The sequence below is a fragment of the Seriola dumerili genome, unplaced genomic scaffold (assembly GCF_002260705.1).
Source record: "Seriola dumerili isolate Sdu_G_001 unplaced genomic scaffold, Sdu_1.0 BDQW01000216.1, whole genome shotgun sequence".
NCBI lineage: Eukaryota > Metazoa > Chordata > Actinopteri > Carangiformes > Carangidae > Seriola > Seriola dumerili.
This window is the reverse complement of record NW_019174471.1, coordinates 2,231,110-2,256,915: the sequence shown is the minus strand read 5'-3', so window position 1 is coordinate 2,256,915 and position 25,806 is coordinate 2,231,110. Positions and strand designations below refer to the sequence as shown.

At 40.7% G+C, this 25,806-nt stretch overlaps 18 non-coding genes across 18 annotated transcripts; all 18 read left to right on the top strand.

Moving 5' to 3' along the window:
* Nucleotides 1–9,989: 9,989 nt before the first annotated feature.
* Nucleotides 9,990–10,071, top strand: trnas-cga. Its single transcript has one exon. It is a non-coding gene; the product is annotated as a tRNA-Ser (tRNA).
* An 835-nt stretch (nt 10,072–10,906) lies between these two features.
* trnas-uga lies at nt 10,907–10,988 on the top strand. The gene has a single exon. It is a non-coding gene; the product is annotated as a tRNA-Ser (tRNA).
* Nucleotides 10,989–14,525: 3,537 nt separating this feature from the next.
* Nucleotides 14,526–14,597, top strand: trnaa-ugc. Its single transcript has one exon. It is a non-coding gene; the product is annotated as a tRNA-Ala (tRNA).
* Nucleotides 14,598–15,268: 671 nt separating this feature from the next.
* Nucleotides 15,269–15,340, top strand: trnag-ucc. Its single transcript has one exon. It is a non-coding gene; the product is annotated as a tRNA-Gly (tRNA).
* A 110-nt stretch (nt 15,341–15,450) lies between these two features.
* On the top strand, nt 15,451–15,532 carry trnas-aga. The gene has a single exon. It is a non-coding gene; the product is annotated as a tRNA-Ser (tRNA).
* A 755-nt stretch (nt 15,533–16,287) lies between these two features.
* Nucleotides 16,288–16,359, top strand: trnaa-ugc. The gene has a single exon. It is a non-coding gene; the product is annotated as a tRNA-Ala (tRNA).
* A 671-nt stretch (nt 16,360–17,030) lies between these two features.
* trnag-ucc lies at nt 17,031–17,102 on the top strand. The gene has a single exon. It is a non-coding gene; the product is annotated as a tRNA-Gly (tRNA).
* Nucleotides 17,103–17,212: 110 nt separating this feature from the next.
* On the top strand, nt 17,213–17,294 carry trnas-aga. Its single transcript has one exon. It is a non-coding gene; the product is annotated as a tRNA-Ser (tRNA).
* A 755-nt stretch (nt 17,295–18,049) lies between these two features.
* Nucleotides 18,050–18,121, top strand: trnaa-ugc. The gene has a single exon. It is a non-coding gene; the product is annotated as a tRNA-Ala (tRNA).
* Nucleotides 18,122–18,857: 736 nt separating this feature from the next.
* On the top strand, nt 18,858–18,929 carry trnag-ucc. Its single transcript has one exon. It is a non-coding gene; the product is annotated as a tRNA-Gly (tRNA).
* Nucleotides 18,930–19,039: 110 nt separating this feature from the next.
* On the top strand, nt 19,040–19,121 carry trnas-aga. The gene has a single exon. It is a non-coding gene; the product is annotated as a tRNA-Ser (tRNA).
* Nucleotides 19,122–19,875: 754 nt separating this feature from the next.
* trnaa-ugc lies at nt 19,876–19,947 on the top strand. Its single transcript has one exon. It is a non-coding gene; the product is annotated as a tRNA-Ala (tRNA).
* A 667-nt stretch (nt 19,948–20,614) lies between these two features.
* On the top strand, nt 20,615–20,686 carry trnag-ucc. Its single transcript has one exon. It is a non-coding gene; the product is annotated as a tRNA-Gly (tRNA).
* Nucleotides 20,687–20,797: 111 nt separating this feature from the next.
* trnas-aga lies at nt 20,798–20,879 on the top strand. Its single transcript has one exon. It is a non-coding gene; the product is annotated as a tRNA-Ser (tRNA).
* Nucleotides 20,880–21,516: 637 nt separating this feature from the next.
* Nucleotides 21,517–21,588, top strand: trnaa-ugc. Its single transcript has one exon. It is a non-coding gene; the product is annotated as a tRNA-Ala (tRNA).
* A 671-nt stretch (nt 21,589–22,259) lies between these two features.
* Nucleotides 22,260–22,331, top strand: trnag-ucc. Its single transcript has one exon. It is a non-coding gene; the product is annotated as a tRNA-Gly (tRNA).
* A 110-nt stretch (nt 22,332–22,441) lies between these two features.
* Nucleotides 22,442–22,523, top strand: trnas-aga. Its single transcript has one exon. It is a non-coding gene; the product is annotated as a tRNA-Ser (tRNA).
* Nucleotides 22,524–23,804: 1,281 nt separating this feature from the next.
* Nucleotides 23,805–23,876, top strand: trnaa-ugc. Its single transcript has one exon. It is a non-coding gene; the product is annotated as a tRNA-Ala (tRNA).
* Nucleotides 23,877–25,806: the final 1,930 nt, after the last annotated feature.

Here is a 25,806-nt window from a genome sequence, read left to right as displayed (position 1 = left end):
AAGACCTCATGGCGGGGCCTCAAGTAAAAGCCCCCCCTACCCACCAACCCATCTACCCCCATCTCATATCTTACCACTTACCATTTGAGACCCTTCATACCCAGTGCCTCCGGTGTCCCTGTATGGTCTAAGTGAGGAAGGAGCTGGTAGGAGCTTCCTGCCTTTCCTCCAAACTCTTGCAGAGCTAAATATGACAGAGAGGGGCACCACACGCCAACTGCCCCCCCCCCCCCCCCCCCCCCCCACACCCCCACACACCCCCACCCCCAACTCCTCATTCTGTCTCTATCCACCTCTTGGGAGCGAGCAGAGGCTCACACTGAAGCAGGCCAGGCTAGGATCGGTGCACGAGATAAGACAGGCAACAGGAAGGAGACAACCCAGAACCCCACACTCCCCGACGTGACAGGGCCACTATTCATTTTTCATGAAGAAAGAAAGAAAAACAACATCAACAATATCAGATGCAGCATGGGGAAGGCAATGGGGGAATAAAGGAGGAGAGAAGTGGGCGACTTGACTTCATTAAGACACGATGTCTGTCTGTTCCCATGGAACTGTTGGCTTGCTAGATGTTGTTTTTAAAAGAGAAAATAACTAATTTACCTGTAAAATCACCTTATCTTTAAAGCTGAGCATGTAAGTGAATAATCACACAAAAAGCATCTGCATAAGGCGTGCATTTTGCATTTTGTAAAGGTTGCCTCTGTAGAGTTGATGCCTCTGGGCTTCAGCCGATCACACAGGATAAAGATACGTGTTGGCGCCACTGCAGCCCAAACACTTGTTGTTGTCACTCTTCACATAAATCATTCCTTTCTCTTCATCCCCACACAGAAGCTGTGAACAATAGCAGGTAAACAGAGATGACGGTGGAAGAAGAGTCTGTTAGCTCAGCACTGTCCTCTCCCACACACATTCCTAACAGCCTGTGTGTCTAGTTGAGGTGCAGATAAACAGCCATGGCACCATATGTCAGCGCAAAGCAAACACGCTGGACAGAGACAGAGCAACGATTAGGATCACACACATGCAAATGCAAACAGTCGGCACATTCATGTGTATGGGCGCACAGAAAACCATATGGACACATACACCGCTACGAAAGTCAAAAGGAGAGACATAAATCCGCATGTTGTTATATTCAGCTTCACTTCTCATTGTCTCCTTTTCATGTATGCCGAACATAAGCCAATAAAAGAGTCCCTTTGCCATGCAAATAGACATGTGCAGAGGGGATGTGAGTAGGACAGACGGATTATAACAAGAGGAGACATCAACAGGTGACAGTTAACAATATTCAGATGTGTACCAACTCCCTGGGAGCAATACTTCAATGAAAATCTGCCTTTTGAGCATCAAATATTGACCCAATGCCTGGTTTGCTTGGTTTCACAGAAGTTATAATCAAATATTGAACAAGAGTCATGGGAAAAAAATGTCAAAAAATGCCAAAAGCCTATTTTTTGTGTAGTGTTTGATACACAAAGGACAGATTTTGTGGTGGAGTACTGCTTCAGTTCAGTGTCTAACTTTGAGAACACACACAGTGAAGTGCAGAGCAATATGAGCTTAAGTGCAAGTCCATTAAATTTAAACACATTGCAGAGCTTGTCTCCAACAAGGCATGAATATTTTCCCCAAACACTCAACTATTTTACTAATGGGTTCAAATGAAATGATGCATTTATGGACATGTATATTACATTGTTTTTGTTTGTTTGTTTGTTTGTTTTTTAGCAATAACAGGAAATGAAACCTATTCTGTAAAAACAATTCTGAAAAGTTGATGATAATGTTGTTTTTTGTGGTGATTTTTAAGTCACATGACAAACTGTAACGTGACAAACTCATGACTAAACAGAAACAACCTTATCATTTGCTAACTAAAGTATACGATACACATATTTTGGAGAAGAGTTGTTTGTGAGTTATTTCAAGTTTAGATAAAAATCAATCAGTCAATTTCTCATAGTATTGAGCAAATAAGGTTTTTTTTTTGTTTTTGTGTTTGTTCAACCTCATTTCATTTTGGAGAATAGAAAATCTAGATCTAAAAATCTTTTCTTTTTAATGATTAGTTTTATTATACTGTCAGATAATAAAGATGTTTAATGACACAATAAAACATGGAAGAAAATATCCTGTGTGTAACAAAGCCTTAAAGCAGTATTAATTGTTCTTTGGCCATTTGGACTCAGCAGTGCAAGTTGTAAAAACAACATATAATGACATTGTTTTTGACCAATGGTTCTGGTTGGGTGATAGTTCTCTTGGATGTAGTTATATGATCCATTATAATATAGATTAGAGCAGTTTGAGATATTTTAGCTGCAAACCACTGTTGCTGGCCAATAGATCCCATCATTCAAATAGCTGTAGCCAGTTAGCTGCTCAGCTGGTTTATAGTTAAATATTTCAGGACTTTGTTTTTGTGTTGAGGAAAATTAAATACAAAACAGGCTTTAGAACACATCCAATGAAATGGCCACAAGCTACGACCTTTGAAGTCATGCTTAGCCTGCGTGTACTGCCGGGGTGGTGGCCTCACGCTCAGGGAACCAGCGGTTTGTTCGGCCCTCACGCAGGGAACAGAGGATGGCAGGAGGGTAGATACAGAGACAGAGGCACAGCTGGGAGGAGGAGGAGGATGGGATCGACAGCAGCGGGTTGCCCTGAGAACAATGTGGTCTCCATAAGTGTTTAGTTCCCAGCTTCATGTGAACGCCTGGTGTCCGAGAAGAGTGAAAAGGCACCACCTAGTTGTGAGGTCAAGGATCAGTGTAGGGCTGAATGCTCATTTATCTCAGACAGGGAGGATGGTGAGGGTGAAAAGTAATGCTTCTTGTCAGAGATCAGCTGCCAGATACTCCAGCTGTGAGTGAGGTTAAACTTAATGTAAATGTTTACTAAGTGGAGATTTACACATCACTGGATTAAAACGGGACGCACCAAACAAACTAGTTAGTTGTTGCTAAATATTTACATCCAGAAACTTCCAGGTGGAACTAAACAAACTGATAAAATACATTAGCTTGCTATATGAGCCATTTACAACATTTTGTAAAAAAGGGTATTGAGTAATGTAATTGATAAATCTGACCCAATTCTTGATAAAATGTTTATTACCATTAGATTAGTGGTTCCCAACCTTTTCCAACTCATGGCCCATTTGAAAATTTAAAAAAGGTTGGCTGCCGACATCTGACCGTGTAACAATATGGAGGCCAAATAATGCCTGCTGCTAACCTGCTATCTATTTTGACACTTTAGTTTTTGCCATGGATGAAATCTTTTAGCGCACAATCAGACTGAGATAGCAAACAAGTATACGATGCGGTCAACATCAAAGTTCCTATCATTGGCTTATTTCAGTGATAGACCTTAATACGAGAAGAAATTTGTAATGCTTTTAAAAATAATTTCATTTCGAAACATTTAAAAATATTATTAATATATATATATTTATTTTATGAGGCGGTAATTCTAGTTTTAATTATTATTTTTATTTATTTCATTTTATTTTTCAGGGTATGAGGTCCTATCTCAGGCAATGGAAAGAATTTAATAAAAAGTTTCAAAAAACAAAATAAATGGATTTATGAATAGCTGGCGCAACCCAGTCCAGATACTGACATCAACAATATGCAATGTGAATCAGTTCAATATGAGCTGTAAGCTGGGGCTTAAAATGCACTGAAATCCTGTTATGCAAGTCTTAACCAGGATTTAAAGTGTGGAATGTTATTTCTTTCTAAAATGTAGTCATTACAATGGCACTCCATCCTGCTGCTGCAGTTTGTGTTGCCGGCATATTTCATCATTTCCAATCCTGTTAAATGGATGTGAGGGATTATTTGCTTTAGATTTTGAAAGAAAGCAAACTCACACACTCGCCGCCGAAGTCAAAGAAGTGCACAAAGCAAACCAGAGTGACTATTGTTTGCCACAGAGGTGTGTGTTTTTTCTTTTCCAAGCATTAGAGGTTGTTATCGCTACCAGTACATAAAGATGAATGAGTGAGAAAACACTACAGGTGCTATGTGTTGGCTAGCGGCCGTTTAATGAGCTCTAATGTGTACAGTGTGTTTGGACTCCATATTCAATCCTCCCTAATACTCCTTCTCCATTCCCCAAGCTCGGCAGCCATAGAAGATAAATCTCCACGGGAGCCACAGAATATGCTTCCTTGTTGTTAATTGAGATTTAGTGCTTATATTAACAACATTCGTAGGGCAGTGTTTGAAAGCTTAGATGCGTGCCAAGTCTTCTGGAATAAGGATTAACGTTAAAGAGACAGTAAAATAACTATGGCATGTCCTTTTAAATCCAAGACTTACACTTCATATAGTGGAGAATAAATGATGAGTTGGCTTTGTTGGCTCTGTCGACTTTCATGGGAGAGGAAAAGTAGGAGGGGGCTGAGGAATTGCGAGGTTTGAATTTCAGAGTGGGACGCAAAGGAAGTCATAAAGCTAAGACAGTGGATGATTAAAGCAAAATAAACAACGTTGTCCAACGTAGGGAAGTTAAAGTTTGACTGCATGTTTGGCCAAATTGGGGCACTGAATCAAATCTGTTGGTTTTCCCAGAACATACGAGTATAAGGTAAATGTTCTGTTCTCAACAAATAAGATATTTGGAATTCATTATAGTCCTACTTAAAACCAAACAATCTAGCTTTATGAACATCTATCTTAAGGATGCATTCATACATTTTCAGTTGTTTGTTTGTTAATTTTTTGGACACTATAGCCAGGAGTGGACAGTAACAAAGTACATTTACTTGAGTGCTGTACTTTTTTGAATATCTGTTTTTTATTTGGAAACTTACGATTTCGACTCCATTCCAGACAATTATTGTACTTTTGACTGCACTACATTTCTATGAAGTACTCTTACTTTGAGACAGAGCTTTTATTCAGTGGAATGAGTTGTCTTGTATTTTGAAAATGTGATAGAATGTTAAAATCCTACAATCAAGGGCTCCAGTACTTTAACTCAAGTAAAAATCTGAGTAATATTTGACCAGGAGGATCTATACTGTGACTCAAGTAATGGGGCTGTGTACTTTGCACACCTCTGACTATAGCTAGGGTATAGTATACAAAATGTAATGAATAATTTACCTCTCATAATATTACCATTTCCATTATGCTGAAAGTAAACACCAGAGGATCTTTTTGATTTAAACAATAAATGGAAATGCAGTTCAGTGATAGTGATTTGACACTCAGTCAGCCTGCCATTTGGTGCTTGCATGGTAGCCTCAAAACAAGGAGGAAGAGAGCTGAGTCCAGAAAACCAAAACAAAGGTAAAGGATGTAAAGGAGGCTAAAAAGCTCCATATATTGGAGGGAACAGCAGACTACGGTGATAACTCATCGTGGGTTTGTTCCTATGAGCAACACCTTTTATGTTGCACATAGTAATTTGATCCATTGTTCATGTTCAAAAATATCGGAGCCTAATGGAGATTTGAATGACGCTGTTTATAGAATATATGTGATTATATTGCAAATGTTGTTCATGGTAAGTTTTTGTTTGCAGGATACTAGTGAAAATCGCTGTATGTTACATTAAGCCCATTCATCTCCATGCCCCGAGTTCAGATAGATAAGAGCTATGTGCATTGCTGTCTGCCACAGTGTCTACCACTAAAGAGATGAGCCAAAGTCAGAAACTGAACACATAGAGACTTTAAGTTCACGCATGTATAGAGACATTGATTTCACATACACTGTAGATATTTTGTCCCAGAACATTTTATATGATCTTTTGCTGCAAAGGTGACCCACCAGTCTTAAAGTGATTAATCCATGTCAGCTGTGTTATAGTAGCTGGCTGGTTGTAGGTGCTATTGGTCTGCCAATATCAGACAGCTTTTACTCCGCTTCCCTTTTTTTTCTATCAAAGACTCCATGACAGAGCCAGGATGTTGAATGAGCCTTTAAACTCCTGCAGTTATCAGCTCCATGTCAGGATCCGAGCCACTGGGCCCCTACAGTAGTCAGCCACGATGGTGATCCTGCTTTGTGTTAGCATTGATGTAAGAGTGATATCCATCTCAGAGGGGGGTTCCTCTGGGGTCAGCTGAGGGAGGGAGTGATGCAGTTCTGATGGCTTATAGCTCAGGAGAGTTTACTGGGTTCTGCAATGAAACGTGCGTGGAGCAGGAACACCGAGATCACACAGCAGCGAGGGGTTAGTAATGGGATACAGATGGAATCCATACTGGTGGCTTGATGAGAGGGGTCTGTGATTTCAAGAACCGTACCTCTGCTAGTCGAGACCACAATAAAATAGCTCCAGCCGCCATTACTGTCAGCCTCCTCCAGATGGGGTCTTTGTGGTGAACGGGGAAAGGTACACCTGACAGCACTGGGCAAACTCAAGTTTGTGCTAAATGTACCTGACGTTGTGTTTATGAAAGATTTTTAGGTAGTCCTGATAAAATGTCACGAGTGATTGAATGTTATGTCTTTAGAAAAAGGCTATTATACAAGGAAAAGTGAAAAATGCCATGTTGCAAGGACCACCCACGGTCAGTGTGATGCATTCCTTGAGAGATTGGATGTAATTTGGGCAACTAATGTTTGTGAAACTGTTCTGCATCCCACATGATGTTTATTGAATTTAAAGAGATCCAGATTATTGGCTTTCCAATAAGACAGTCACCCTGGTGTCACTGGATAGGCTCTGTGTAAAAAGCCTGTATTCCAGATATTGCCAATGACAACATACAATCTTCTACATGGTGGCACGCAGACTGGAAACTCAGTTAAAACCACAAACTGAGTCTTTAAAGAGGTTTTGTGTCAGTGCTGTTCATGTGTCTCTGAATGTGACACAGGAAAATACTCTGGTGACAAAGTTTGTTTTCTTATATTTCCTAATGTTTGTGTGCTGTTTCATTGTGTTTCTCAAAGCGAAAGGGCAATGAAATGCTGTTTGAAGGGATGCTGGTCCCCTGGGTGTAAAGTTACATTTTGAACACAGAGGCCAAGCCAGGGCAACACCAGTGTTGCTTCATCTGAAAACAAGCAGCATTTCTGTGGTGAGGCCATGAAATTTTAGGTTGTTTTAGCTCTCTCCATGTTTTGCTTTCACTTCCCCCTAATATTCCTCCTCATCATACAGAGTGGGAACTTGGCAAGAGTGTCAGCCTATTCTCCTGGGCTGTGAGAGTAATCTGGAATTTGATTTAATTTTCATACACTGCAGATGTATAACTCATGTCTTTTTGTGTGAGATGGAGGCTGGAACACACGTGGTTTATTAGGAACAACTTGGCTTCAGCTTGAGTTGAAATTTACCAGTCCACCAGCCGGTCTTCAAGGGATGGAGCCGCGTCCAGCCCCCCAGGTTCCCCACCGGGCATCCATCCCTGCCCACAGGCCCCCGGCCAGAAGAGCCAGACAGTGCCAAGAATTGTGGGGAAACTCACCTCAGAGAATATGTGTCATGTTCTTCTTAGTCATTCATGCTGGTCCCAGCCTGGTGGAGGGTAAGACAAACAGGCGAACAGCAAGAGGCTGTGGGCGCCAAGACAAACAAAAGGGGTTGTGTTTGCTCTGTGATGCTGCACATGCACACAAAAGCAGAAATACAATAATGCAAAGAAGTGTTACATGCATATGCTTTTATACCCACTCCTCTTTCAAAAGCACGCAACATAAAATGTACACAACCAATTATCACTCAAACACACTTAATAGTCACAGCCTACAGAGCAAACGCATTTGGTGAGAGCAAATAAACAGACTGAGTGAAGTATGTATATAACCACTGACAATGTGTATATCATGGTCTTTTGAATGAAGCCATAAACAGGAAAATGACCCACATAAATGCGCACACAGGATCCTCATCTGTGTCGTTGCCAGTGTTTCGGTGCAGCTGCACATTTCATGGAAGGAAAAGTGTCTTCATGGCAGAGTGTCATGTAAACGGCTGTTGAAATGTCAGTGGCTGAATGTGCTGCTCTCATGCCGCTGCGCCCCACTGGCCTGCTTAAAGGCAGCACAGACACAGCTTTGTCGGCTTGGCAGAGGAGACCTGGCCCTGCTCAGAATCCATATTTGTATGTGATGATGGAGCAACTCAGGCTTGGCTATAAACTACCACCAGATCCACTTCATATGGCTTCTTCTGTTGTTTGTTTTTTCTCGAATACTTGAATATTTTTGAATTATAGGTCTTCAGTTTCAGTTATAATCTTTCACATGAAAGAAGAAAATTAGATTTTTATAATGAGCTATCATAGTGTACAAAGTGGATGGATGTTTTGCGATGTAACAAAGGATTTATGGTTCATTTAATTTGGACTGAACAAAGAACAGTTTAAAAATCATTTAATCCTCAAAGGTTTAAACATGGCTAATCTTGGTCGGCATGCATACACTAGTGCAAAGTGCAAACAAGTTTACGGTCAAACACCCCGCCAGTTAAGCATGTGCTACTATATACAGATCATCCACATGCACAGACATAAACACACACGCACACACACACATAGTATACATGTAGATAAGACAGAGTTAACATACTACTAACTCTCCATCACATGTTCCCTCTGAGGTCTGAAGCAGAGTTTTCACCTGCTGACACTGCCCTCAACACAAAGACCTTATTGTGACGAGGTTGGATTCCACTGTTAATCACAGGCGAGATTATAGGACTTTGGAACACACACGCTCGCACATGTATACACATGCATTCTGTGAGGGGGGTTTTTCCTTTAACATGCGTTCTCAACAACACCCACGCAGTGTGAAGGCTACTCACTCGTCAAAATACACACACACAAACACACAAACATATACACACACACACACACACACACACACACACACACACACACACACACACACATACACACACACACACAGCAATGCAGGCTTGATGCTGTTTGAATTGCAAACAAATAAAAATATAGAATTTTATGTATTGTGAACTGTTAAATGAAAATATATATTTTTACTTTAAAGGAGTTAAAGTGTTGTTTTTTGAATTACACCTAAAATGTGTCATTAAACTTTTTTGAAGGAGCTCCACAGGTTTGGAGTGCCAGTGCTTCACTTATATCACAGGCCTATAGCAGCATCTGCTGGAGAAAGCATGCAAAGCACTGCCCCCCCCCCCCGATGTGATTTTACATCATCACATCACCAGAGAATATATTGGAGATATTGTATGTGGTATAAAAGCAATTTTTGAGAAGAAAGTGTAACTATAAGATGATGTGTTGATTAATATATATTCAAGGCGGCTTTCTCCTCCTGTAATATTAGTTCATTGGCCCTGTGTCAAAATATACTTTATAATGTGCTCACATTGTGCATGGCAACACTTTACTTTAATTTTATATGTGCAAACTTCTTTATTTGCTTTATTTACTATTTGCTTTAATAGGGTTGGCATGTTTTGGTATATGATGGTCTGTATAATAAAAGGTTGCCAGTTTGTAAGTGAGTCAATACTTGCATTATGCAACTGTGTTGTATTTTTCCCAGTGTGCTTCATGTATGAAAGACGTATGAATGATCTTTTGACCTGGAATATGTGTGTGGGAATCACCCAGCTCTGTTTAGGCTACCTGTTTCTGTGCAGGTTTGAATCCTGTTGTTTTCGCAGTTGAAATGCTCGACTCCTCATCATGCTTCTCTGAAAACCCAGAGAGGGTGAGGTGGACTGAATTTGTCTCTGTATTGGATCTTTAGAAGCTTCTCTGCTGTTACTGAATAAACTTGTCCTGTAGGAGGTGAGTAGTGACTGTTATTCAAGTTTGGTAACATTTGTTTGAAGACACCACAGTTACAAATGCACTACCCAAACTGCTGGGACAAGGATATTTTCTGGAACTAGTTATACCTGATGGATGTGTTTCAGTCAACATAATTTATAGTCAAGTCCTTTTATGTATGATGTTTATGTAAAGAAAAAAGGGAAATTCTGCACAATTCTGAGATTTTCTGTGTGCTCGTCAAGTTGTCGTGGCCGAGAGGTTAAGGCGATGGACTCGAAATCCATTGGGGTGTCCCCGCGCAGGTTCGAATCCTGCCGACAACGAGGAAGTTGGCTTCTCTAACAAGCGGTGTGATGTGAGGTGGTTGAGGTCACAAAAACAGACTATTTTCAGTCTGAGAACTTGGTTGAGGCGGCCCGTTCTCTGTCTGAGCACAGACTAATCCTGTGTGTTTTTACTCTGATGACGGTACAATCTTATAAATGGAATGTTTTAGGTTTTTTCAGAGAAGAGTTATACCATTATTGTTAGAACTTAATCTAAAGATGGAAACTGTTCAAAAATGGAGGGAAATTAAGCAGCAAAGATGTAACTACTCAAATGAGGTTTATCCTCCATGTAGAAATTTCTGAATGATTGAGGTAAAACTGTCAAAATGATGATATTACAGCATACAGAATCCTGCTGACAAGGTGAGGATGTTGTGTCTCTGTGTTGACTCTTAAACCAGCTCCATGTAGGAAACCCTCAGTGTTACCGAAAGAACTATGACCTGCTGTTTCTGTCACACATTTTGATGTGTCTCTGATCATAGACAGAGGAGCTGCCACCTTTTACTCTAATAAAACACTATTTCAAAACTTGAATATTTCACGACAAACAGTTTGTGATTGTTTCCCAGCAGCAGCTGGTGTTCAGGAGTTTTACTCTCACATGGCTTCTTGCTGAAGTGGATTAAAGCTCAGTGAAAACATCTGGTATCACCATGTTTTTCACAGTATGAGACCAGACTGTAGTAAGCCAGTGACCATGTTCACATGTGACCTGTCAGAGAGCAGCTGAATCAATATAATGATATCTGTGCATATTTTGAATATTCTCACAGTTACATTTTTTGGGCTGTAAATCTTTTTGACACCTAAGAGGTTTGTTTGTTAAGTTGTTGTGGCCGAGCGGTTAAGGCGATGGACTTGAAATCCATTGGGGTTTCCCCACACAGGTTCGAATCCTGTCAACAACGATCCCTTTAACTGTGCTCCCCTCTTCTGAAAGTCTTCATGTGTTTTAACTGACTCAGAGATAAATTGGCACTTTATTGTGCAATTTAAAATGAAAATACAAAATCTTCATATATAATTCATAGCCATTTATAGCATTCATAGTATTTTTAAATCACTCAGCAGTATTACAGTTGAAGAGATCACTATTCATGACTTCCCCAGTGAAACAGTATTGTATCAACTAACTTTACATGTGACACTGAGTTGTAACATTAAGCTTTTATACTTATATATGTCTGGTTAATCCAGATGAACAGATCATCACAAACACACTGTAGTTAAAATGCACAGTGTCTCACTGATTTTCCTCATGTGCTGAGGTTCAATACGAACACAAACTGTAATGTCATGTGAAAACCAGTTTATTCAAGACAAAATGCAGCTGGAACAAAAACATGAAGGATGTTCAGGTGTGTTTACACAGACAACAGCTGTGAGAAACATTCATTCAGTGTTGATTGGGGTCTCAAACTGTCATTGTCATTGTTAAAGGAAATGAACAAAGATAATTAAATTCACCCAAAGATGTTTAAAGAACTTTGTGATGGTGTAAAACATGACTTGTGCTCCAGCTGGATGTGTGTGTGATGACGGACAGGAGGATCTTCAGGACAACAGACTGTCTGTGATGCTGCTGCTGCTGCTGCTGCTGCTGCTGCTGCATTTCAGGACACATCTGGAGCTGCTTGTCCTCACTGGAGCCACAGAGTCAACTCTCCTCTTTTCTTTCTAAAAGACAAACAGCAGATCAGGTTAATAACTGTTAATTCCTTCAGCAAACATGTATAAGAACAGAAACTATGATATTAACTAAATGAAAAAATATTATAAATATTTACTTTCTTATATATTTACTTTTGTAAATAAGAGAGTTCACAAGTGCATGTGTCTCCTTTCCTCTCTCCTTGTTTCATCTCCTCTCTCTCTAACAGACAAAGGACAGATTCAGAGGGAACAACAGAAACTTCAGCAGTGAGCTGAGCAGAAGAACAACTGATGAATATTGAAACTCTCACCTCTCATCATATCATAGAATAAATGAACACTTACCTCTTACAATGTGGAAGTTCACAGTGTGTGGTCACCCTGTGCTCTCATCCTCTCCTCTCTGTGTAGACAATGAACAACTTCAGCGGAGCAGCATTTAATCATTATATGAAATCTCATAATGACAAATAATAAACATATTCTTAACTTTGTGAATGAGAGGGTACACAGAGCATTGTGTTTCCTCTCGTCTCCTCCTGGTCTGGACTTGTTTCTTCTTTTTTCTAAAAGACAAATGACAAACAGGTGGAGACAACAGTTGTTAAACAACTTCATCAACCAGGAGAATTATTTCACTGTGGAATAATTGTGATAATAACTTAGGATAAATGTATTATTACTTTTATCTATCTTTTTAATGAGAAGGCTTTCAGTCATGTCTCCTTCTCCTTGTCTCCTCTCAGCTGCTCTTCTCTTTCTCTAAAAGACAAATGGCAGAAATATAATAACAGTTAATAAGCTCAAAGAAGTAAACAGAAGAAGTATTGATCAGCACAGAAATTCTGATAATTCCATGAGAATGTACACGTATCTTCGTTGATGACATGATTCACTTTGCACACTGTCTCCTTTCCTCATCTCTTGCTTCCTCCTGGTCTGGACTTGTTTCCTCTTCTCTCTAAAAGGAAAATGGTGGTAAGGAGGAGACAATAGTGAATTATTTCATATTACTTTTATCAATGATACAAACCAAAGACCTGTTGATTCTCCTCATTGAAAGAGACAACTGGAAGACAAGAAGGAATAACAGTTAATAATTACAGCAATCAAAGCTCCACATCCATGATGAACAAACTACTTACATATGTACAATGTTCACTCCTCAGTCCACCATATGTTAGATATGGTGCAGCATGTCCATGGGCCCCGGTGCAAGACGCTACCAGGGGCCTCACCAGCCCTGCCAGACGCTCAGGCCGGCTCTGAGGAGTCAAAATAATCCCTTTAATGACCTGCCAGACGCAGGACACAAACATGGTCAGTCTCATTTTCAAGGCATCAGTTCAGGCCTGTGAGTCCAAAATGGACTGAACCATGTCAGTGTTGAAGGGACAGACCAAAAGCTGCAGCAGGTCCAGAACCATCAAAGAACCAAAGAGGCTGGAGTCTGCAGGTCCTCCAGGAACTGCTGGATGTCCTGGTTTGTTCATGAGAACTACTGGACCATCTCATCACCCTCTGAGGCGTTTCTTTGGCCGACACAGACTGCTGCTGCTGCTGCCGCTGTCTTCCTCAGAGGCCTTCCTCTTCTTCTTCTCTGCACTCTGCAGAGAATCTCCAGTGAACCGACAGAGGACTGACATGATGATGTGTCCGTCTGCTCTGTAGTCGCTCACTCTCCAGCGGTTTGTCAGCTCGGTGCTGTCAGAGCGGTACACAGGGGAGATGACTCTGCTCACAGTCCTTCCTATCAGAAGTAGTTTGTTATGCTCCATTTAATAATGTCACAGAGCAAAGGTGTGTCAGTCAGCTGTGGGCTACTGTGTTTTACCATAGCGGTCATCCAGACTGAAGATGCTGAGAGTCAGCAGGTGTTTCTCATGGATGAAACAATAGGAAGCCATGTGCTCCTCACTGCAACAGCTGCTTTTCACTTCCAGATGTTAGCACTTTATCACAGATGTTTTCAACAGTAGAAAAGCTCAGCTCCTGTCAATCAGCGCTCAGGTGCAGAATGAGACCAGAATTGTGGGATCTGTTTTTATAGCAGAAGCTGAACATGTCACTCCTCATCGCCATGACAACCTGTGAAACCTGTCACCTTGAATTAGGAAAATATTATCCGATATTATTCGTTAATAATAAAATATTGTCTTTACTATTATTATTTTTATTGTTATTGTTGCTGTTATTCGTAGTAGGCCTACTCGTAATTATAACTAGTACTTTTTAGCTGAAAATATTGTAGTCTTAAATTATAGACTATAGATCAGGCTAAATAACTATTTTGAAAATTATTCCTTGTTTCAGTCATTTTTAAACTTTAATATGCAGAATGTTCAAATATGTGAATTTCCTGGTCAGATATGTTAACTGAATATCTTCAGCCTGTTAATCTTACAAAAACAAGCTAATTGAAGTATTCACCACTGAGACTTTGTGTGGATTTTTTCGTAAATATTTGTAGGTTGTTCATTTAAATCAAATGTATAATGTAAATAATTGCTAATTATTATAAAAACAGGAATTAATCGCATCATTATTATTATTATTATTATTTTATTATTATTATTATTATTATTATCACTGAGGACCTACTGTTGGTGTTTGGGCAGAAGGGTCAGTTTCAGTCAGTGTGGATAATATGCGCAAAATTATTTTTAGAAGACAATTTAAGCTAAACCGTGATTCCAGTAATTAATGAGTATTGTTATATATTTTAAATTAATTGAAAAGGAAGCATTAAGTGCAACAATTTAGTGTAACCCAAAAAGTCAATGGCACATACAGGGGATGTAGCTCAGTGGTAGAGCGCATGCTTTGCATGTATGAGGCCCCGGGTTCAATCCCCGGCATCTCCAACATCTTTATGTTGAAAACATTGAAAATAAGAGGTCTGTTGGAGTCTCCTTGTGCAGGTTCAAGCTCTGCTGACAATGGAATGGAAGGAGATCAATTGTGCTCAGTTGTCCACTAACTAAGAGTTGGACAATATAAAACACATGTTTTCTTCTAGTCTTCATAAGCAGTTCTCGAGCGATTGAAGTTTCAAAAAATCAAGAGAGTTTAACTAGCTTTACTCCGTGTGGACGAAAAATAGTATATCTTTGTTTCTTGGAGGAACGGTAAAACGGTAATGGTAATTTTACAACAGGGTCTAAAGATTCAGTTGCAAGTCAAAGCCACATGTGAGCTCTCACAAGCATTTTTATCAAATAAGACTGATTTGAAGTTCTTCCACACTCCACACCACTTTGTTTTGACAAACGACAGACACGTGTCAAACATGTGGCAGGTAAATGAAGAATAAAAATCATCAAACTCACATGACAGAGCGTACGGAACTCAGGTTTTCCGTAGCTGCCCTGATATACACAAAAGTGACACTCAACTGTGTTTAACTCAATCACTCTGTAGCTTTGATGCACCACGGTACAGCTTAACTGCTACTTCACAAGTTCAATGTCAAATTTCTCCAATGATGTAAAGTGTTTACTCACCAGAAAAATTCCATGAAAATTCCGTCTTCCAAGCGATGGTGGTATAGTGGCGAGCATAGCTTCCTTCCAAGCAGTTGACCCGGGTTCGATTCCCGGCCATCGCAGCGGCTCTTTAGTTCCAAACTCTTGGATTTCCTTTCAGACATCTTCTATGATCAAGATGGGTAACTGTTGCCTAATGCAGGTGCTCACAAAAACACAGGAACCGTGTGCAGTTGTTGTGGCCGAGTGGTTAAGGCGATGGACTAGAAATCCATTGGGGTCTCCCCGCGCAGGTTCGAATCCTGCCAACAACGGAAGTTAGTTTTCGTGCACTGCTGTAGTTGGGGCTCTACAATGGTAGAGCGCATGCTTTGCATGTTCGAGGAGGTTCAAAGTCAGACATGTCCAGTGGGTCTTCACACCTGTTCCTGGACTTCCCTGTGCACACAAAAATTTGTAACCACACAAACTTTACAAACGGAAGGTGCACCCACCGGGCTTGTCCACATAACGCATTGGGTTGTCATTTTACATTTATATGATTCTTCTTTGAAACAGTACAAAAAAAGCCAAATTGCATCGAACTGTCTCCGTTCTCATATTTTCATTAAGCCGTTGCACATTTTAGTTTCTCTTTTTCCCTTTTTCTTGTTCTCTTCCTCAATTCGTTGCGTTTCTAAAGCAGTTAGCAAAAAAAGTTGTGGTCCATTACTGCCACCAACAGGATCGGAGGGTAGATAAGAATATTTGGAAAAACATCCTCTGTTGTAGTTCCGGCTACAGTGTGTGTCTCCAGGGCCACACTTTCCCATGATGACACACAAAGACAAAGCATACTATTCAGTAGGTGTTATCATTGTACAGTCTACGTACAAACAATTTGAAGTCATACTCAAGTTTGTTACATCCACGTTGCACAGCGTGCCTTGTAATGAACCAATAAGATTGCTAAAATGTCTCAGTCGGTATGTACCATAATGCAGCCACAAGCACTTTGAGCAAAAGTGCAATTTTAACTGCTGCAGCCCCACTGAACCCCTGTGCTGACAAAAAGTCGATGGCACATACAGGGGATGTAGCTCAGTGGTAGAGCGCATGCTTTGCATGTATGAGGCCCCGGGTTCAATCCCCGGCATCTCCAACATCTTTAAGTTGAAAACACTGAAGTCAAGAAGTCTGTTGGAGTCTCCTTGTGCAGGTTCAAATCCTGCTGACAGCAGAATGGAAGAAAAACAATCGTGCGCAGTTGTCCACTAACTAAGACTCGGACAATATAGTACACACAGTCTCTCCTCGACTTAACAAGCTGTTCTTAGGATGGGAAGTGCACAAGAGAAACAGCGACGACGTCTAACTAGCTCTCCTGGACGAAAAATGGTATCTCTCTGTTTCCTGGATGAAGGATAGAATGGTAATGGTAATCTTACAACAGAGTCTAAAGATTCAGTTGCAAGTCAAAGCCACATGTGAGCTCTCACATGCATTTTTATCAAATAAAACTGATTTGAAGTTCTTCCACACTCCACACCACTTTGTTTTGACAAACGACAGACACGTGTCAAACATGTGGCAGGTAAATGAAGAATAAAAATCATCAAACTCACATGACAGAGCGTACGGAACTCAGGTTTTCCGTAGCTGCCCTGATATACACAAAAGTGACACTCAACAGTGTTTAACTCAATCACTCTGTAGCTTTGATGCACCACGGTACAGCTTAACTGCTACTTCACAAGTTCAATGTCAAATTCCTCCAATGATGTAAAGTGCTTACTCACCAGAAAAATTCCATGAAAATTCCCTGTCTTCCAAGCGATGGTGGTATAGTGGCGAGCATAGCTGCCTTCCAAGCAGTTGACCCGGGTTCGATTCCCGGCCATCGCAGCGGCTCTTTAGTTCCAAACTCTTGGATTTCCTTTCAGACATCTTCTATGATCAAGATGTGTAACTGTTGCCTAATGCAGGTGCTCACAAAAAGGCAGGAACCGTGTGCAGTTGTTGTGGCCGAGTGGTTAAGGCGATGGACTAGAAATCCATTGGGGTCTCCCCGCGCAGGTTCGAATCCTGCCAACAACGGAAGGTAGTTTTCGTGCGCTGTTGTAGTTGGGGCTCTACAATGGTAGAGCGCATGCTTTGCATGTTCGAAGGGGTTCAAAGTCAGACATGTCCAGTGGGTCTTCACACCCGTTCCTTGACTTCCCTGTGCACACAAAAATTTGTAACCACACAAACTTTACACACGGAAGGTGCACTCACCGGGCTCGTCCACATAACGCATTGGGTTGTCATTTTACATTTATATGATTCTTCTTTGAAACAGTACAAAAAAAGCCAAATTGCATCGAACTGTCTCCGTTCTCATATTTTCATTAAGCCGTTGCACATTTTAGTTTCTCTTTTTCCCTTTTTCTTGTTCTCTTCCTCAATTCGTTGCGTTTCTAAAGCAGTTAGCAAAGAAAGTTGTGGTCCATTACTGCCACCAACAGGATCGGAGGGTAGATAAGAATATTTGGAAAAACATCCTCTGTTGTAGTTCCGGCTACAGTGTGTGTCTCCAGGGCCACACTTTCCCATGATGACACACAAAGACAAAGCATACTATTCAGTAGGTGTTATCATTGTACAGTCTACGTACAAACAATTTGAAGTCATACTCAAGTTTGTTACATCCACGTTGCACAGCGTGGCTTGTAATGAACCAATAAGATTGCTAAAATGTCTCAGTCGGTATGTACCATAATGCAGCCACAAGCACTTTGAGCAAAAGTGCAATTTTAACTGCTGCAGCCTCACTGAACCGCTGTGCTGACAAAAAGTCGATGGCACATACAGGGGATGTAGCTCAGTGGTAGAGCGCATGCTTTGCATGTATGAGGCCCCGGGTTCAATCCCCGGCATCTCCAACATCTTTAAGTTGAAAACACTGAAGTCAAGAAGTCTGTTGGAGTCTCCTTGTGCAGGTTCAAATCCTGCTGACAACAGAACGTGTTCAAGACAAGAAGTCTGTTGGAATCTCCTTGTGCAGGTTCAAATCCTGCTGACAGCTGAATGGAAGAAAAACAATCGTGCGCAGTTGTCCTCTAACTAAGACTTGGACAATATAGTACACACAGTCTCTCCTCGACTTAACAAGCTGTTCTTAGGATGGGAACTTCACAAGAGAAACAACGAAGACATTTAACTAGATCTCGTGGACGAAAAATGGTATCTCTCTGTTTCCTGGATGAAGGATAGAACGGTGATGGTAATCTTACAACAGAGTCTAAAGATTCAGTTGCAAGTCAAATCCACATGTGAGCTCTCACAAGCATTTTTATCAAATAAGACTGATTTGAAGTTCTTCCACACTCCACACGACTTTGTATTGACAAACGACAGTCATGTGTCAAACATGTGGCAAGTAAATGAAGAATAAAAATCATCAAACTCACATGACAGAGCTTACGGAACTCAGGTTTTCCGTAGCTGCCCTGATATACACAAAAGTGACACTCAACAGCGTTTAACTCAATCACTCTGTAGCTTTGATGCACCACAGTACAGCTTAACTGCTACTTCACAAGTTCAATGTCAAATTCCTCCAATGATGTAAAGTGCTTACTCACCAGAAAAATTCCATGAAAATTCCCTGTCTTCCAAGCGATGGTGGTATAGTGGCGAGCATAGCTGCCTTCCAAGCAGTTGACCCGGGTTCGATTCCCGGCCATCGCAGCGGCTCTTTAGTTCCAAACTCTTGGATTTCCTTTCAGACATCTTCTATGATCAAGATGTGTAACTGTTGCCTAATGCAGGTGCTCACAAAAACGCAGGAACCGTGTGCAGTTGTTGTGGCCGAGTGGTTAAGGCGATGGACTAGAAATCCATTGGGGTCTCCCCGCGCAGGTTCGAATCCTGCCAACAACGGAAGGTAGTTTTCGTGCGCTGTTGTAGTTGGGGCTCTACAATGGTAGAGCGCATGCTTTGCATGTTCGAAGGGGTTCAAAGTCAGACATGTCCAGTGGGTCTTCACACCCGTTCCTTGACTTCCCTGTGCACACAAAAATTTGTAACCACACAAACTTTACACACGGAAGGTGCACTCACCGGGCTCGTCCACATAACGCATTGGGTTGTCATTTTACATTTATATGATTCTTCTTTGAAACAGTACAAAAAAAGCCAAATTGCATCGAACTGTCTCCGTTCTCATATTTTCATTAAGCCGTTGCACATTTTAGTTTCTCTTTTTCCCTTTTTCTTGTTCTCTTCCTCAATTCGTTGCGTTTCTAAAGCAGTTAGCAAAAAAGTTGTGGTCCATTACTGCCACCAACAGGATCGGAGGGTAGATAAGAATATTTGGAAAAACATCCTCTGTTGTAGTTCCGGCTACAGTGTGTGTCTCCAGGGCCACACTTTCCCATGATGACACACAAAGACAAAGCATACTATTCAGTAGGTGTTATCATTGTACAGTCTACGTACAAACAATTTGAAGTCATACTCAAGTTTGTTACATCCACGTTGCACAGCGTGCCTTGTAATGAACCAATAAGATTGCTAAAATGTCTCAGTCGGTATGTACCATAATGCAGCCACAAGCACTTTGAGCAAAAGTGCAATTTTAACTGCTGCAGCCCCACTGAACCCCTGTGCTGACAAAAAGTCGATGGCACATACAGGGGATGTAGCTCAGTGGTAGAGCGCATGCTTTGCATGTATGAGGCCCCGGGTTCAATCCCCGGCATCTCCAACATCTTTAAGTTGAAAACATTGAAGTCAAGAAGTCTGTTGGAGTCTCCTTGTGCAGGTTCAAATCCTGCTGACAGCTGAATGGAAGAAAAACAATCGTGCGCAGTTGTCCACTAAGACTCGGACAATATAGTACACACACTCTCTCCTCGACTTAACAAGCTGTTCTTAGGATGGGAAGTTCACAAGAGAAACAACGAAGACATTTAACTAGCTCTCGTGGACGAAAAATGGTATCTCTCTGTTTCCTGGATGAAGGATAGAATGGTGATGGTAATCTTACAACAGAGTCTAAAGATTCAGTTGCAAGTCAAAGCCACATGTGAGCTCTCACAAGCATTTTTATCAAATAAAACTGATTTGAAGTTCTTCCACACTCCACACCACTTTGTTTTGACAAACGACAGACACGTGTCAAACATGTGGCAGGTAAATGAAGAATAAAAATCATCAAACTCACATGACAGAGCGTACGGAACTCAGGTTTTCCGTAGCTGCCCTGATATACACAAAAGTGACACTCAACAGTGTTTAACTCAATCACTCTGTAGCTTTGATGCACCACAGTACAGCTTAACTGCTACTTCACAAGTTCAATGTCAAATTCCTCCAATGATGTAAAGTGCTTACTCACCACAAAAATTCCATGAAAATTCCCTGTCTTCCAAGCGATGGTGGTATAGTGGCGAGCATAGCTGCCTTCCAAGCAGTTGACCCGGGTTCGATTCCCGGCCATCGCAGCGGCTCTTTAGTTCCAAACTCTTGGATTTCCTTTCAGACATCTTCATATGATCAAGATGTGTAACTGTTGCCTAATGCAGGTGCTCACAAAAATGCTGGAACCGTGTGCAGTTGTTGTGGCCGAGTGGTTAAGGCGATGGACTAGAAATCCATTGGGGTCTCCCCGCGCAGGTTCGAATCCTGCCAACAACGGAAGGTAGTTTTCGTGCGCTGTTGTAACCACGCAAACTTTACACATGGAAAATGCGACCACTGGGCGTGTTCGGATAAGGCAGTAGCTTGTCATTTTACATTTATATGATTCTTCTTTGAAACAGTGCAAAAAAAGCAAAATTGCATCGAACTCTCTCCGTTCTCATATTTTCATAAAGCCGTTGCACATTTTAGTTTCTCTTTTTCCCTTTTTCTTGTTCTCTTCCTCAATTCGTTGAGTTTCTAAAGCAGTTAGCAAAAAAAGTTGTGGTCCATTACTGCCACCAACAGGATCGGAGGGTAGATAAGAATATTGGGAAAAACATCCTCTGTTGTAGTTCCAACTACAGTGTGTGTCTCCAGGGCCACACTTTCCCATGATGACACACAAAGACAAAGCATAATATTCAGTAGGTGTTATCATTGTACAGTCTACGTACACACAATTTGAAGTCATACTCAAGTTTGTTACATCCAAATTTGAACAGCGTGGCTTGTAATGAACCAATAAGATTGCTAAAATGTCTCAGTCGGTATGCACCATAACGCATCCACAAGCACTTTGAGCAAAAGTGCAATTTTAACTGCTGCAGCCCCACTGAATCCCTGTGATGAAAAAGAGTCTATGGCACATACAGGGGATGTAGCTCAGTGGTAGAGCGCATGCTTTGCATGTATGAGGCCCCGGGTTCAATCCCCGGCATCTCCAACATCTTTAAGTTGAAAACACTGAAGTCAAGAAGTCTGTTGGAGTCTCCTTGTGCAGGTTCAAATCCTGCTGACAGCAGAATGGAAAAAAAACAATCGTGCGCAGTTGTCCACTAACTAAGACTTGGACAATATAGTACACACAGTCTCTTCTCGACTTAACAAGCTGTTCTTAGGATGGGAAGTTCACAAGAGAAATAGCGAAGACGTTTAACTAGCTCTCGTGGACGAAAAATGGTATCTCTCTGTTTCCTGGATGAAGGATAGAATGGTGATGGTAATCTTACAACAGAGTCTAAAGATTCAGTTGCAAGTCAAAGCCACATGTGAGCTCTCACAAGCATTTTTATCAAATAAAACTGATTTGAAGTTCTTCCACACTCCACACCACTTTGTTTTGACAAACGACAGACACGTGTCAAACATGTGGCAGGTAAATGAAGAATAAAAATCATCAAACTCACATGACAGAGCGTACGGAACTCAGGTTTTCCGTAGCTGCCCTGATATACACAAAAGTGACACTCAACTGTGTTTAACTCAATCACTCTGTAGCTTTGATGCACCACAGTACAGCTTAACTGCTACTTCACAAGTTCAATGTCAAATTCCTCCAATGATGTAAAGTGCTGACTCACCAGAAAAATTCTATGAAAATTCCCTGTCTTCCAAGCGATGGTGGTATAGTGGCGAGCATAGTTTCCTTCCAAGCAGTTGACCCGGGTTCGATTCCCGGCCATCGCAGCGGCTCTTTAGTTCCAAACTCTTGGATTTCCTTTCAGACATCTTCTATGATCAAGATGTGTAACTGTTGCCTAATGCAGGTGCTCACAAAAACGCAGGAACTGTGTGCAGTTGTTGTGGCCGAGTGGTCAAGGCGATAGACTAGAAATCCATTGGGGTCTCCCCGCGCAGGTTCGAATCCTGCCAACAACGGAAGTTAGTTTTTGTGCGCTGTTGTAGTTGGGGGTCTACAATGGTAGAGCGCATGCTTTGCATGTTCCAGGGGGTTCAAAGTCCAACATGTCCAGTGGGTCTTCACACCCGTTCCTGGACTTCCCTGTGCACACAAAAATTTGTAACCACGCAAACTTTACACATGGAAAATGCGACCACTGGGCTTGTCCACATAACGCATTGGGTTGTCATTTTACATTTATATGATTCTTCTTTGAAACAGTACAAAAAAAGTTAAATGGCATCGAACTGTGTCCGTTCTCATATTCTTTTTCAGCCGTTGAACATTTTAGTTTCTCTTTTTCCCTTTTTCTTGTTCTCTTCCTCCATTCATTGAGTTTTAAAGCAGTTAGTAAAAAAAGTTTTGGTCCATTACTGCCGCCAACAGGATCGGAGGGTAGATAAGAATATTGGGAAAATCATCCTCTGTTGTAGTTCCAGCTACAGTGTGTGTCTCCAGGGCCACACTTTCCCATGATGACACACAAAGACCAGGTATACGATTTAGTAGGTGTTATCATCATACATCTACGTACACCCAACTTGAAGTCACACTTCCGCATGTATGAGGCCCCTGGTTCAATTTCGACATCTCCAACATCTTTACGTTGTAAACAATGATGATAAGAAGTCTGTTGAAGTCTCCTATTCTTTTCAAACCTGAACTACAGCAAAACAGCAGCACCGAACACGATGAATTGTTAAAATAATTAGCAATATGTCCTCAGAACCCCACTGATCAGACAAGAAGGTAAAATATCATTGCCTGAGAGATAAGGTTTCAATTAAAGGCTCATTTAATTTGTTAATCAGTTTAAAATCACGACAATTAAATTAGTCCTTGTAAAAAGAAGTCGCCAATCTTTAATCTTACAACAGTTCACAAAATTGTGCTTTCACTATACTGCCATAATTTTGTGTCTTAACTTTATCAGCGATAAACAAGTATGACTAGGGTGAATAATTATTAACTATATTGACGCACAAATGCCCCAACTGTGGAAACAGATGGCTCATCAGCAGTCAGGAAAACTCATGTGACCTCATACATGAGTCATGAAATGTCTTCAAGACAGATAGAGCAAATCCTGCTGCTTTTCACTTTGTTGTCTTCTGCTATCTTCATAGACATAAAGTATTCAGTCATTAGATTTTTTTTTTTTTACAGAATGTTAATTTTAGTATTAATTACAGATACCTTGAACCACATACTTCTCAGAGCTTTGATATATTGTCTCCTGTTTCTATGCTCCTCCCACAGGGGATGTAGCTCAGTGGTAGAGCGCATGCTTTGCATGTATGAGGCCCCGGGTTCAATCCCCGGCATCTCCACATGTTTTTGTGTTGACTCTCTACATCAAATTGTTGAGGTTTCATCACGTCACTTGACAGTCAGCTGAAAGTATAATAAAGATCAAAGTAGTTCACACTGAAGCGCCGCAACATTATACATGTTGACGAGATATTGAAAGAGATTGAAACTGCAATGAAAATACAACACCTGTCTTATTACAGTCTCAATCATTACTAAAAACCCATCTCTGACACACTTTCAACAAGAATCAACATTACAAGTTTAATATTTGGAAGATAGTGTTTTATCGTTTTTTTAAACCTGTTTTATTAGATTTTATTAGATTGTACAGGCATCTCGGAAACTAGTAACTCAGTGTACAGTTAGCAAGCAATTAGTCCTTTTGTCAGAGTAATCCCTCGTCAACATTTTAAAAAGATTTTAATTTTAAATTGGTCCTAAGCACTTGAAAAAGTCATAATAGGGGCTGTGCTTACCGACAGATGTATGACAATATAATTCATGTCCAATTCACATGAACATACTCTCTAAAATGAAGTTATGTCATGCTCCTAGTGGCTAGAATTCAAATATAGGTCAGCTCCATGGAGGGTACCTATGCTTTATTACTATATCTGACATGAGATGGGACTGGATGATGTCTGTAGAGTCAGCAACTCAGGAAGAAGGAACAGAAATTGAAGGCACAGCAGGTCTCTTACTCTTCTTTATAGCAGACAGAATAAACTAGAAGCCAAAAGTTTGGTCACTAAAAATCCTGTAATAGACCTCTTATAAAATGCTTCAGTTTTTATTTGTTCAGCAGCCTTAACAGCAACACAGTGGTCAATAATGAGTGCTGTCACCTCACTACAAATACTTGTGAGAGAGTAGTATCTGTTGTTACCAGCAGATGGTAGTATTTGTCTGTTACACTCAGTGGAAACCAATGAATATGACTGTGAGTACTGGCTTTCAGATCAGACCTTCAGAGGCAACCCCCCTACAGCAGAGCTCACCACCCACTCACATGTGACGCTTTCAGAAAGAGGAAGAGTAGGCCTGAGCTGCTGATAGGAGAGGAACACTTCACACATTTCAACCACACGGGTTTCCCTGATGCAAAATCAGTAGTAGATACTGCCTATGACTAATTAAGAACAATTAAAGAGATGTAGTTGAGGGCTTCGATACAACTTTATTCACAACTAATCTATGTGACTTAGCTGCTAGCTGGGGAATCCAGGAAAACCCACACAAAGCAGCTTCTAGTGAAATGTTGTTTTGGGTTTTTTTTACACTGTTTCATGCTCTTTCCTGCTGAAATACTGTAGAATATGTAACAGATACATTATCATTCATGCAGTTTTGCTTCATGTTTAGCTACCACATTCCCGGACTTAAAAAGGTAGACATTTTAGAAGTTAATGATGTTTTGTATGAAGATTTTTGCTAAATAAGCAAAGAATTGAATAACTACCTCTGTCAAATGAATGTAGTACTGGTATAATGTTATACAAGTATTATAAAGTAGTAGTAGGGAGTATGAAATATTAAGTAGCCAACAAAAGAAATACTCTAAGTACAAGTACAGGACTAGGGTAAATTTACTTTCTACCATTCACATAAAAGTGAGAATACAAAAGAGATGTGAAAGTGAAACCTTTCAAAAAGAAGATGGCAAAAGCTTAAAAATTTGCCAAACTAAGATGATACAGCATGCTAAACGTTATAGCCTCTAATAAATAGCTTCTTTAAACATGTTATTATTAGCATGTTAGCATGCTGATGTTAGCATTTGGCTCAAAGCACAGCATAAAAGAGCAGCTAGCATGGCTGTAGACTTTTAATCTTGTTCTAAAACACGTGTTTCATATCATGAGACCGATAGTCCCCTACCAGAGTCTACCTTGGTGTTTTAAGTGCAGAGGTTGCACTTGACAGGAGGCCGGGTCTGACTTCTTTATT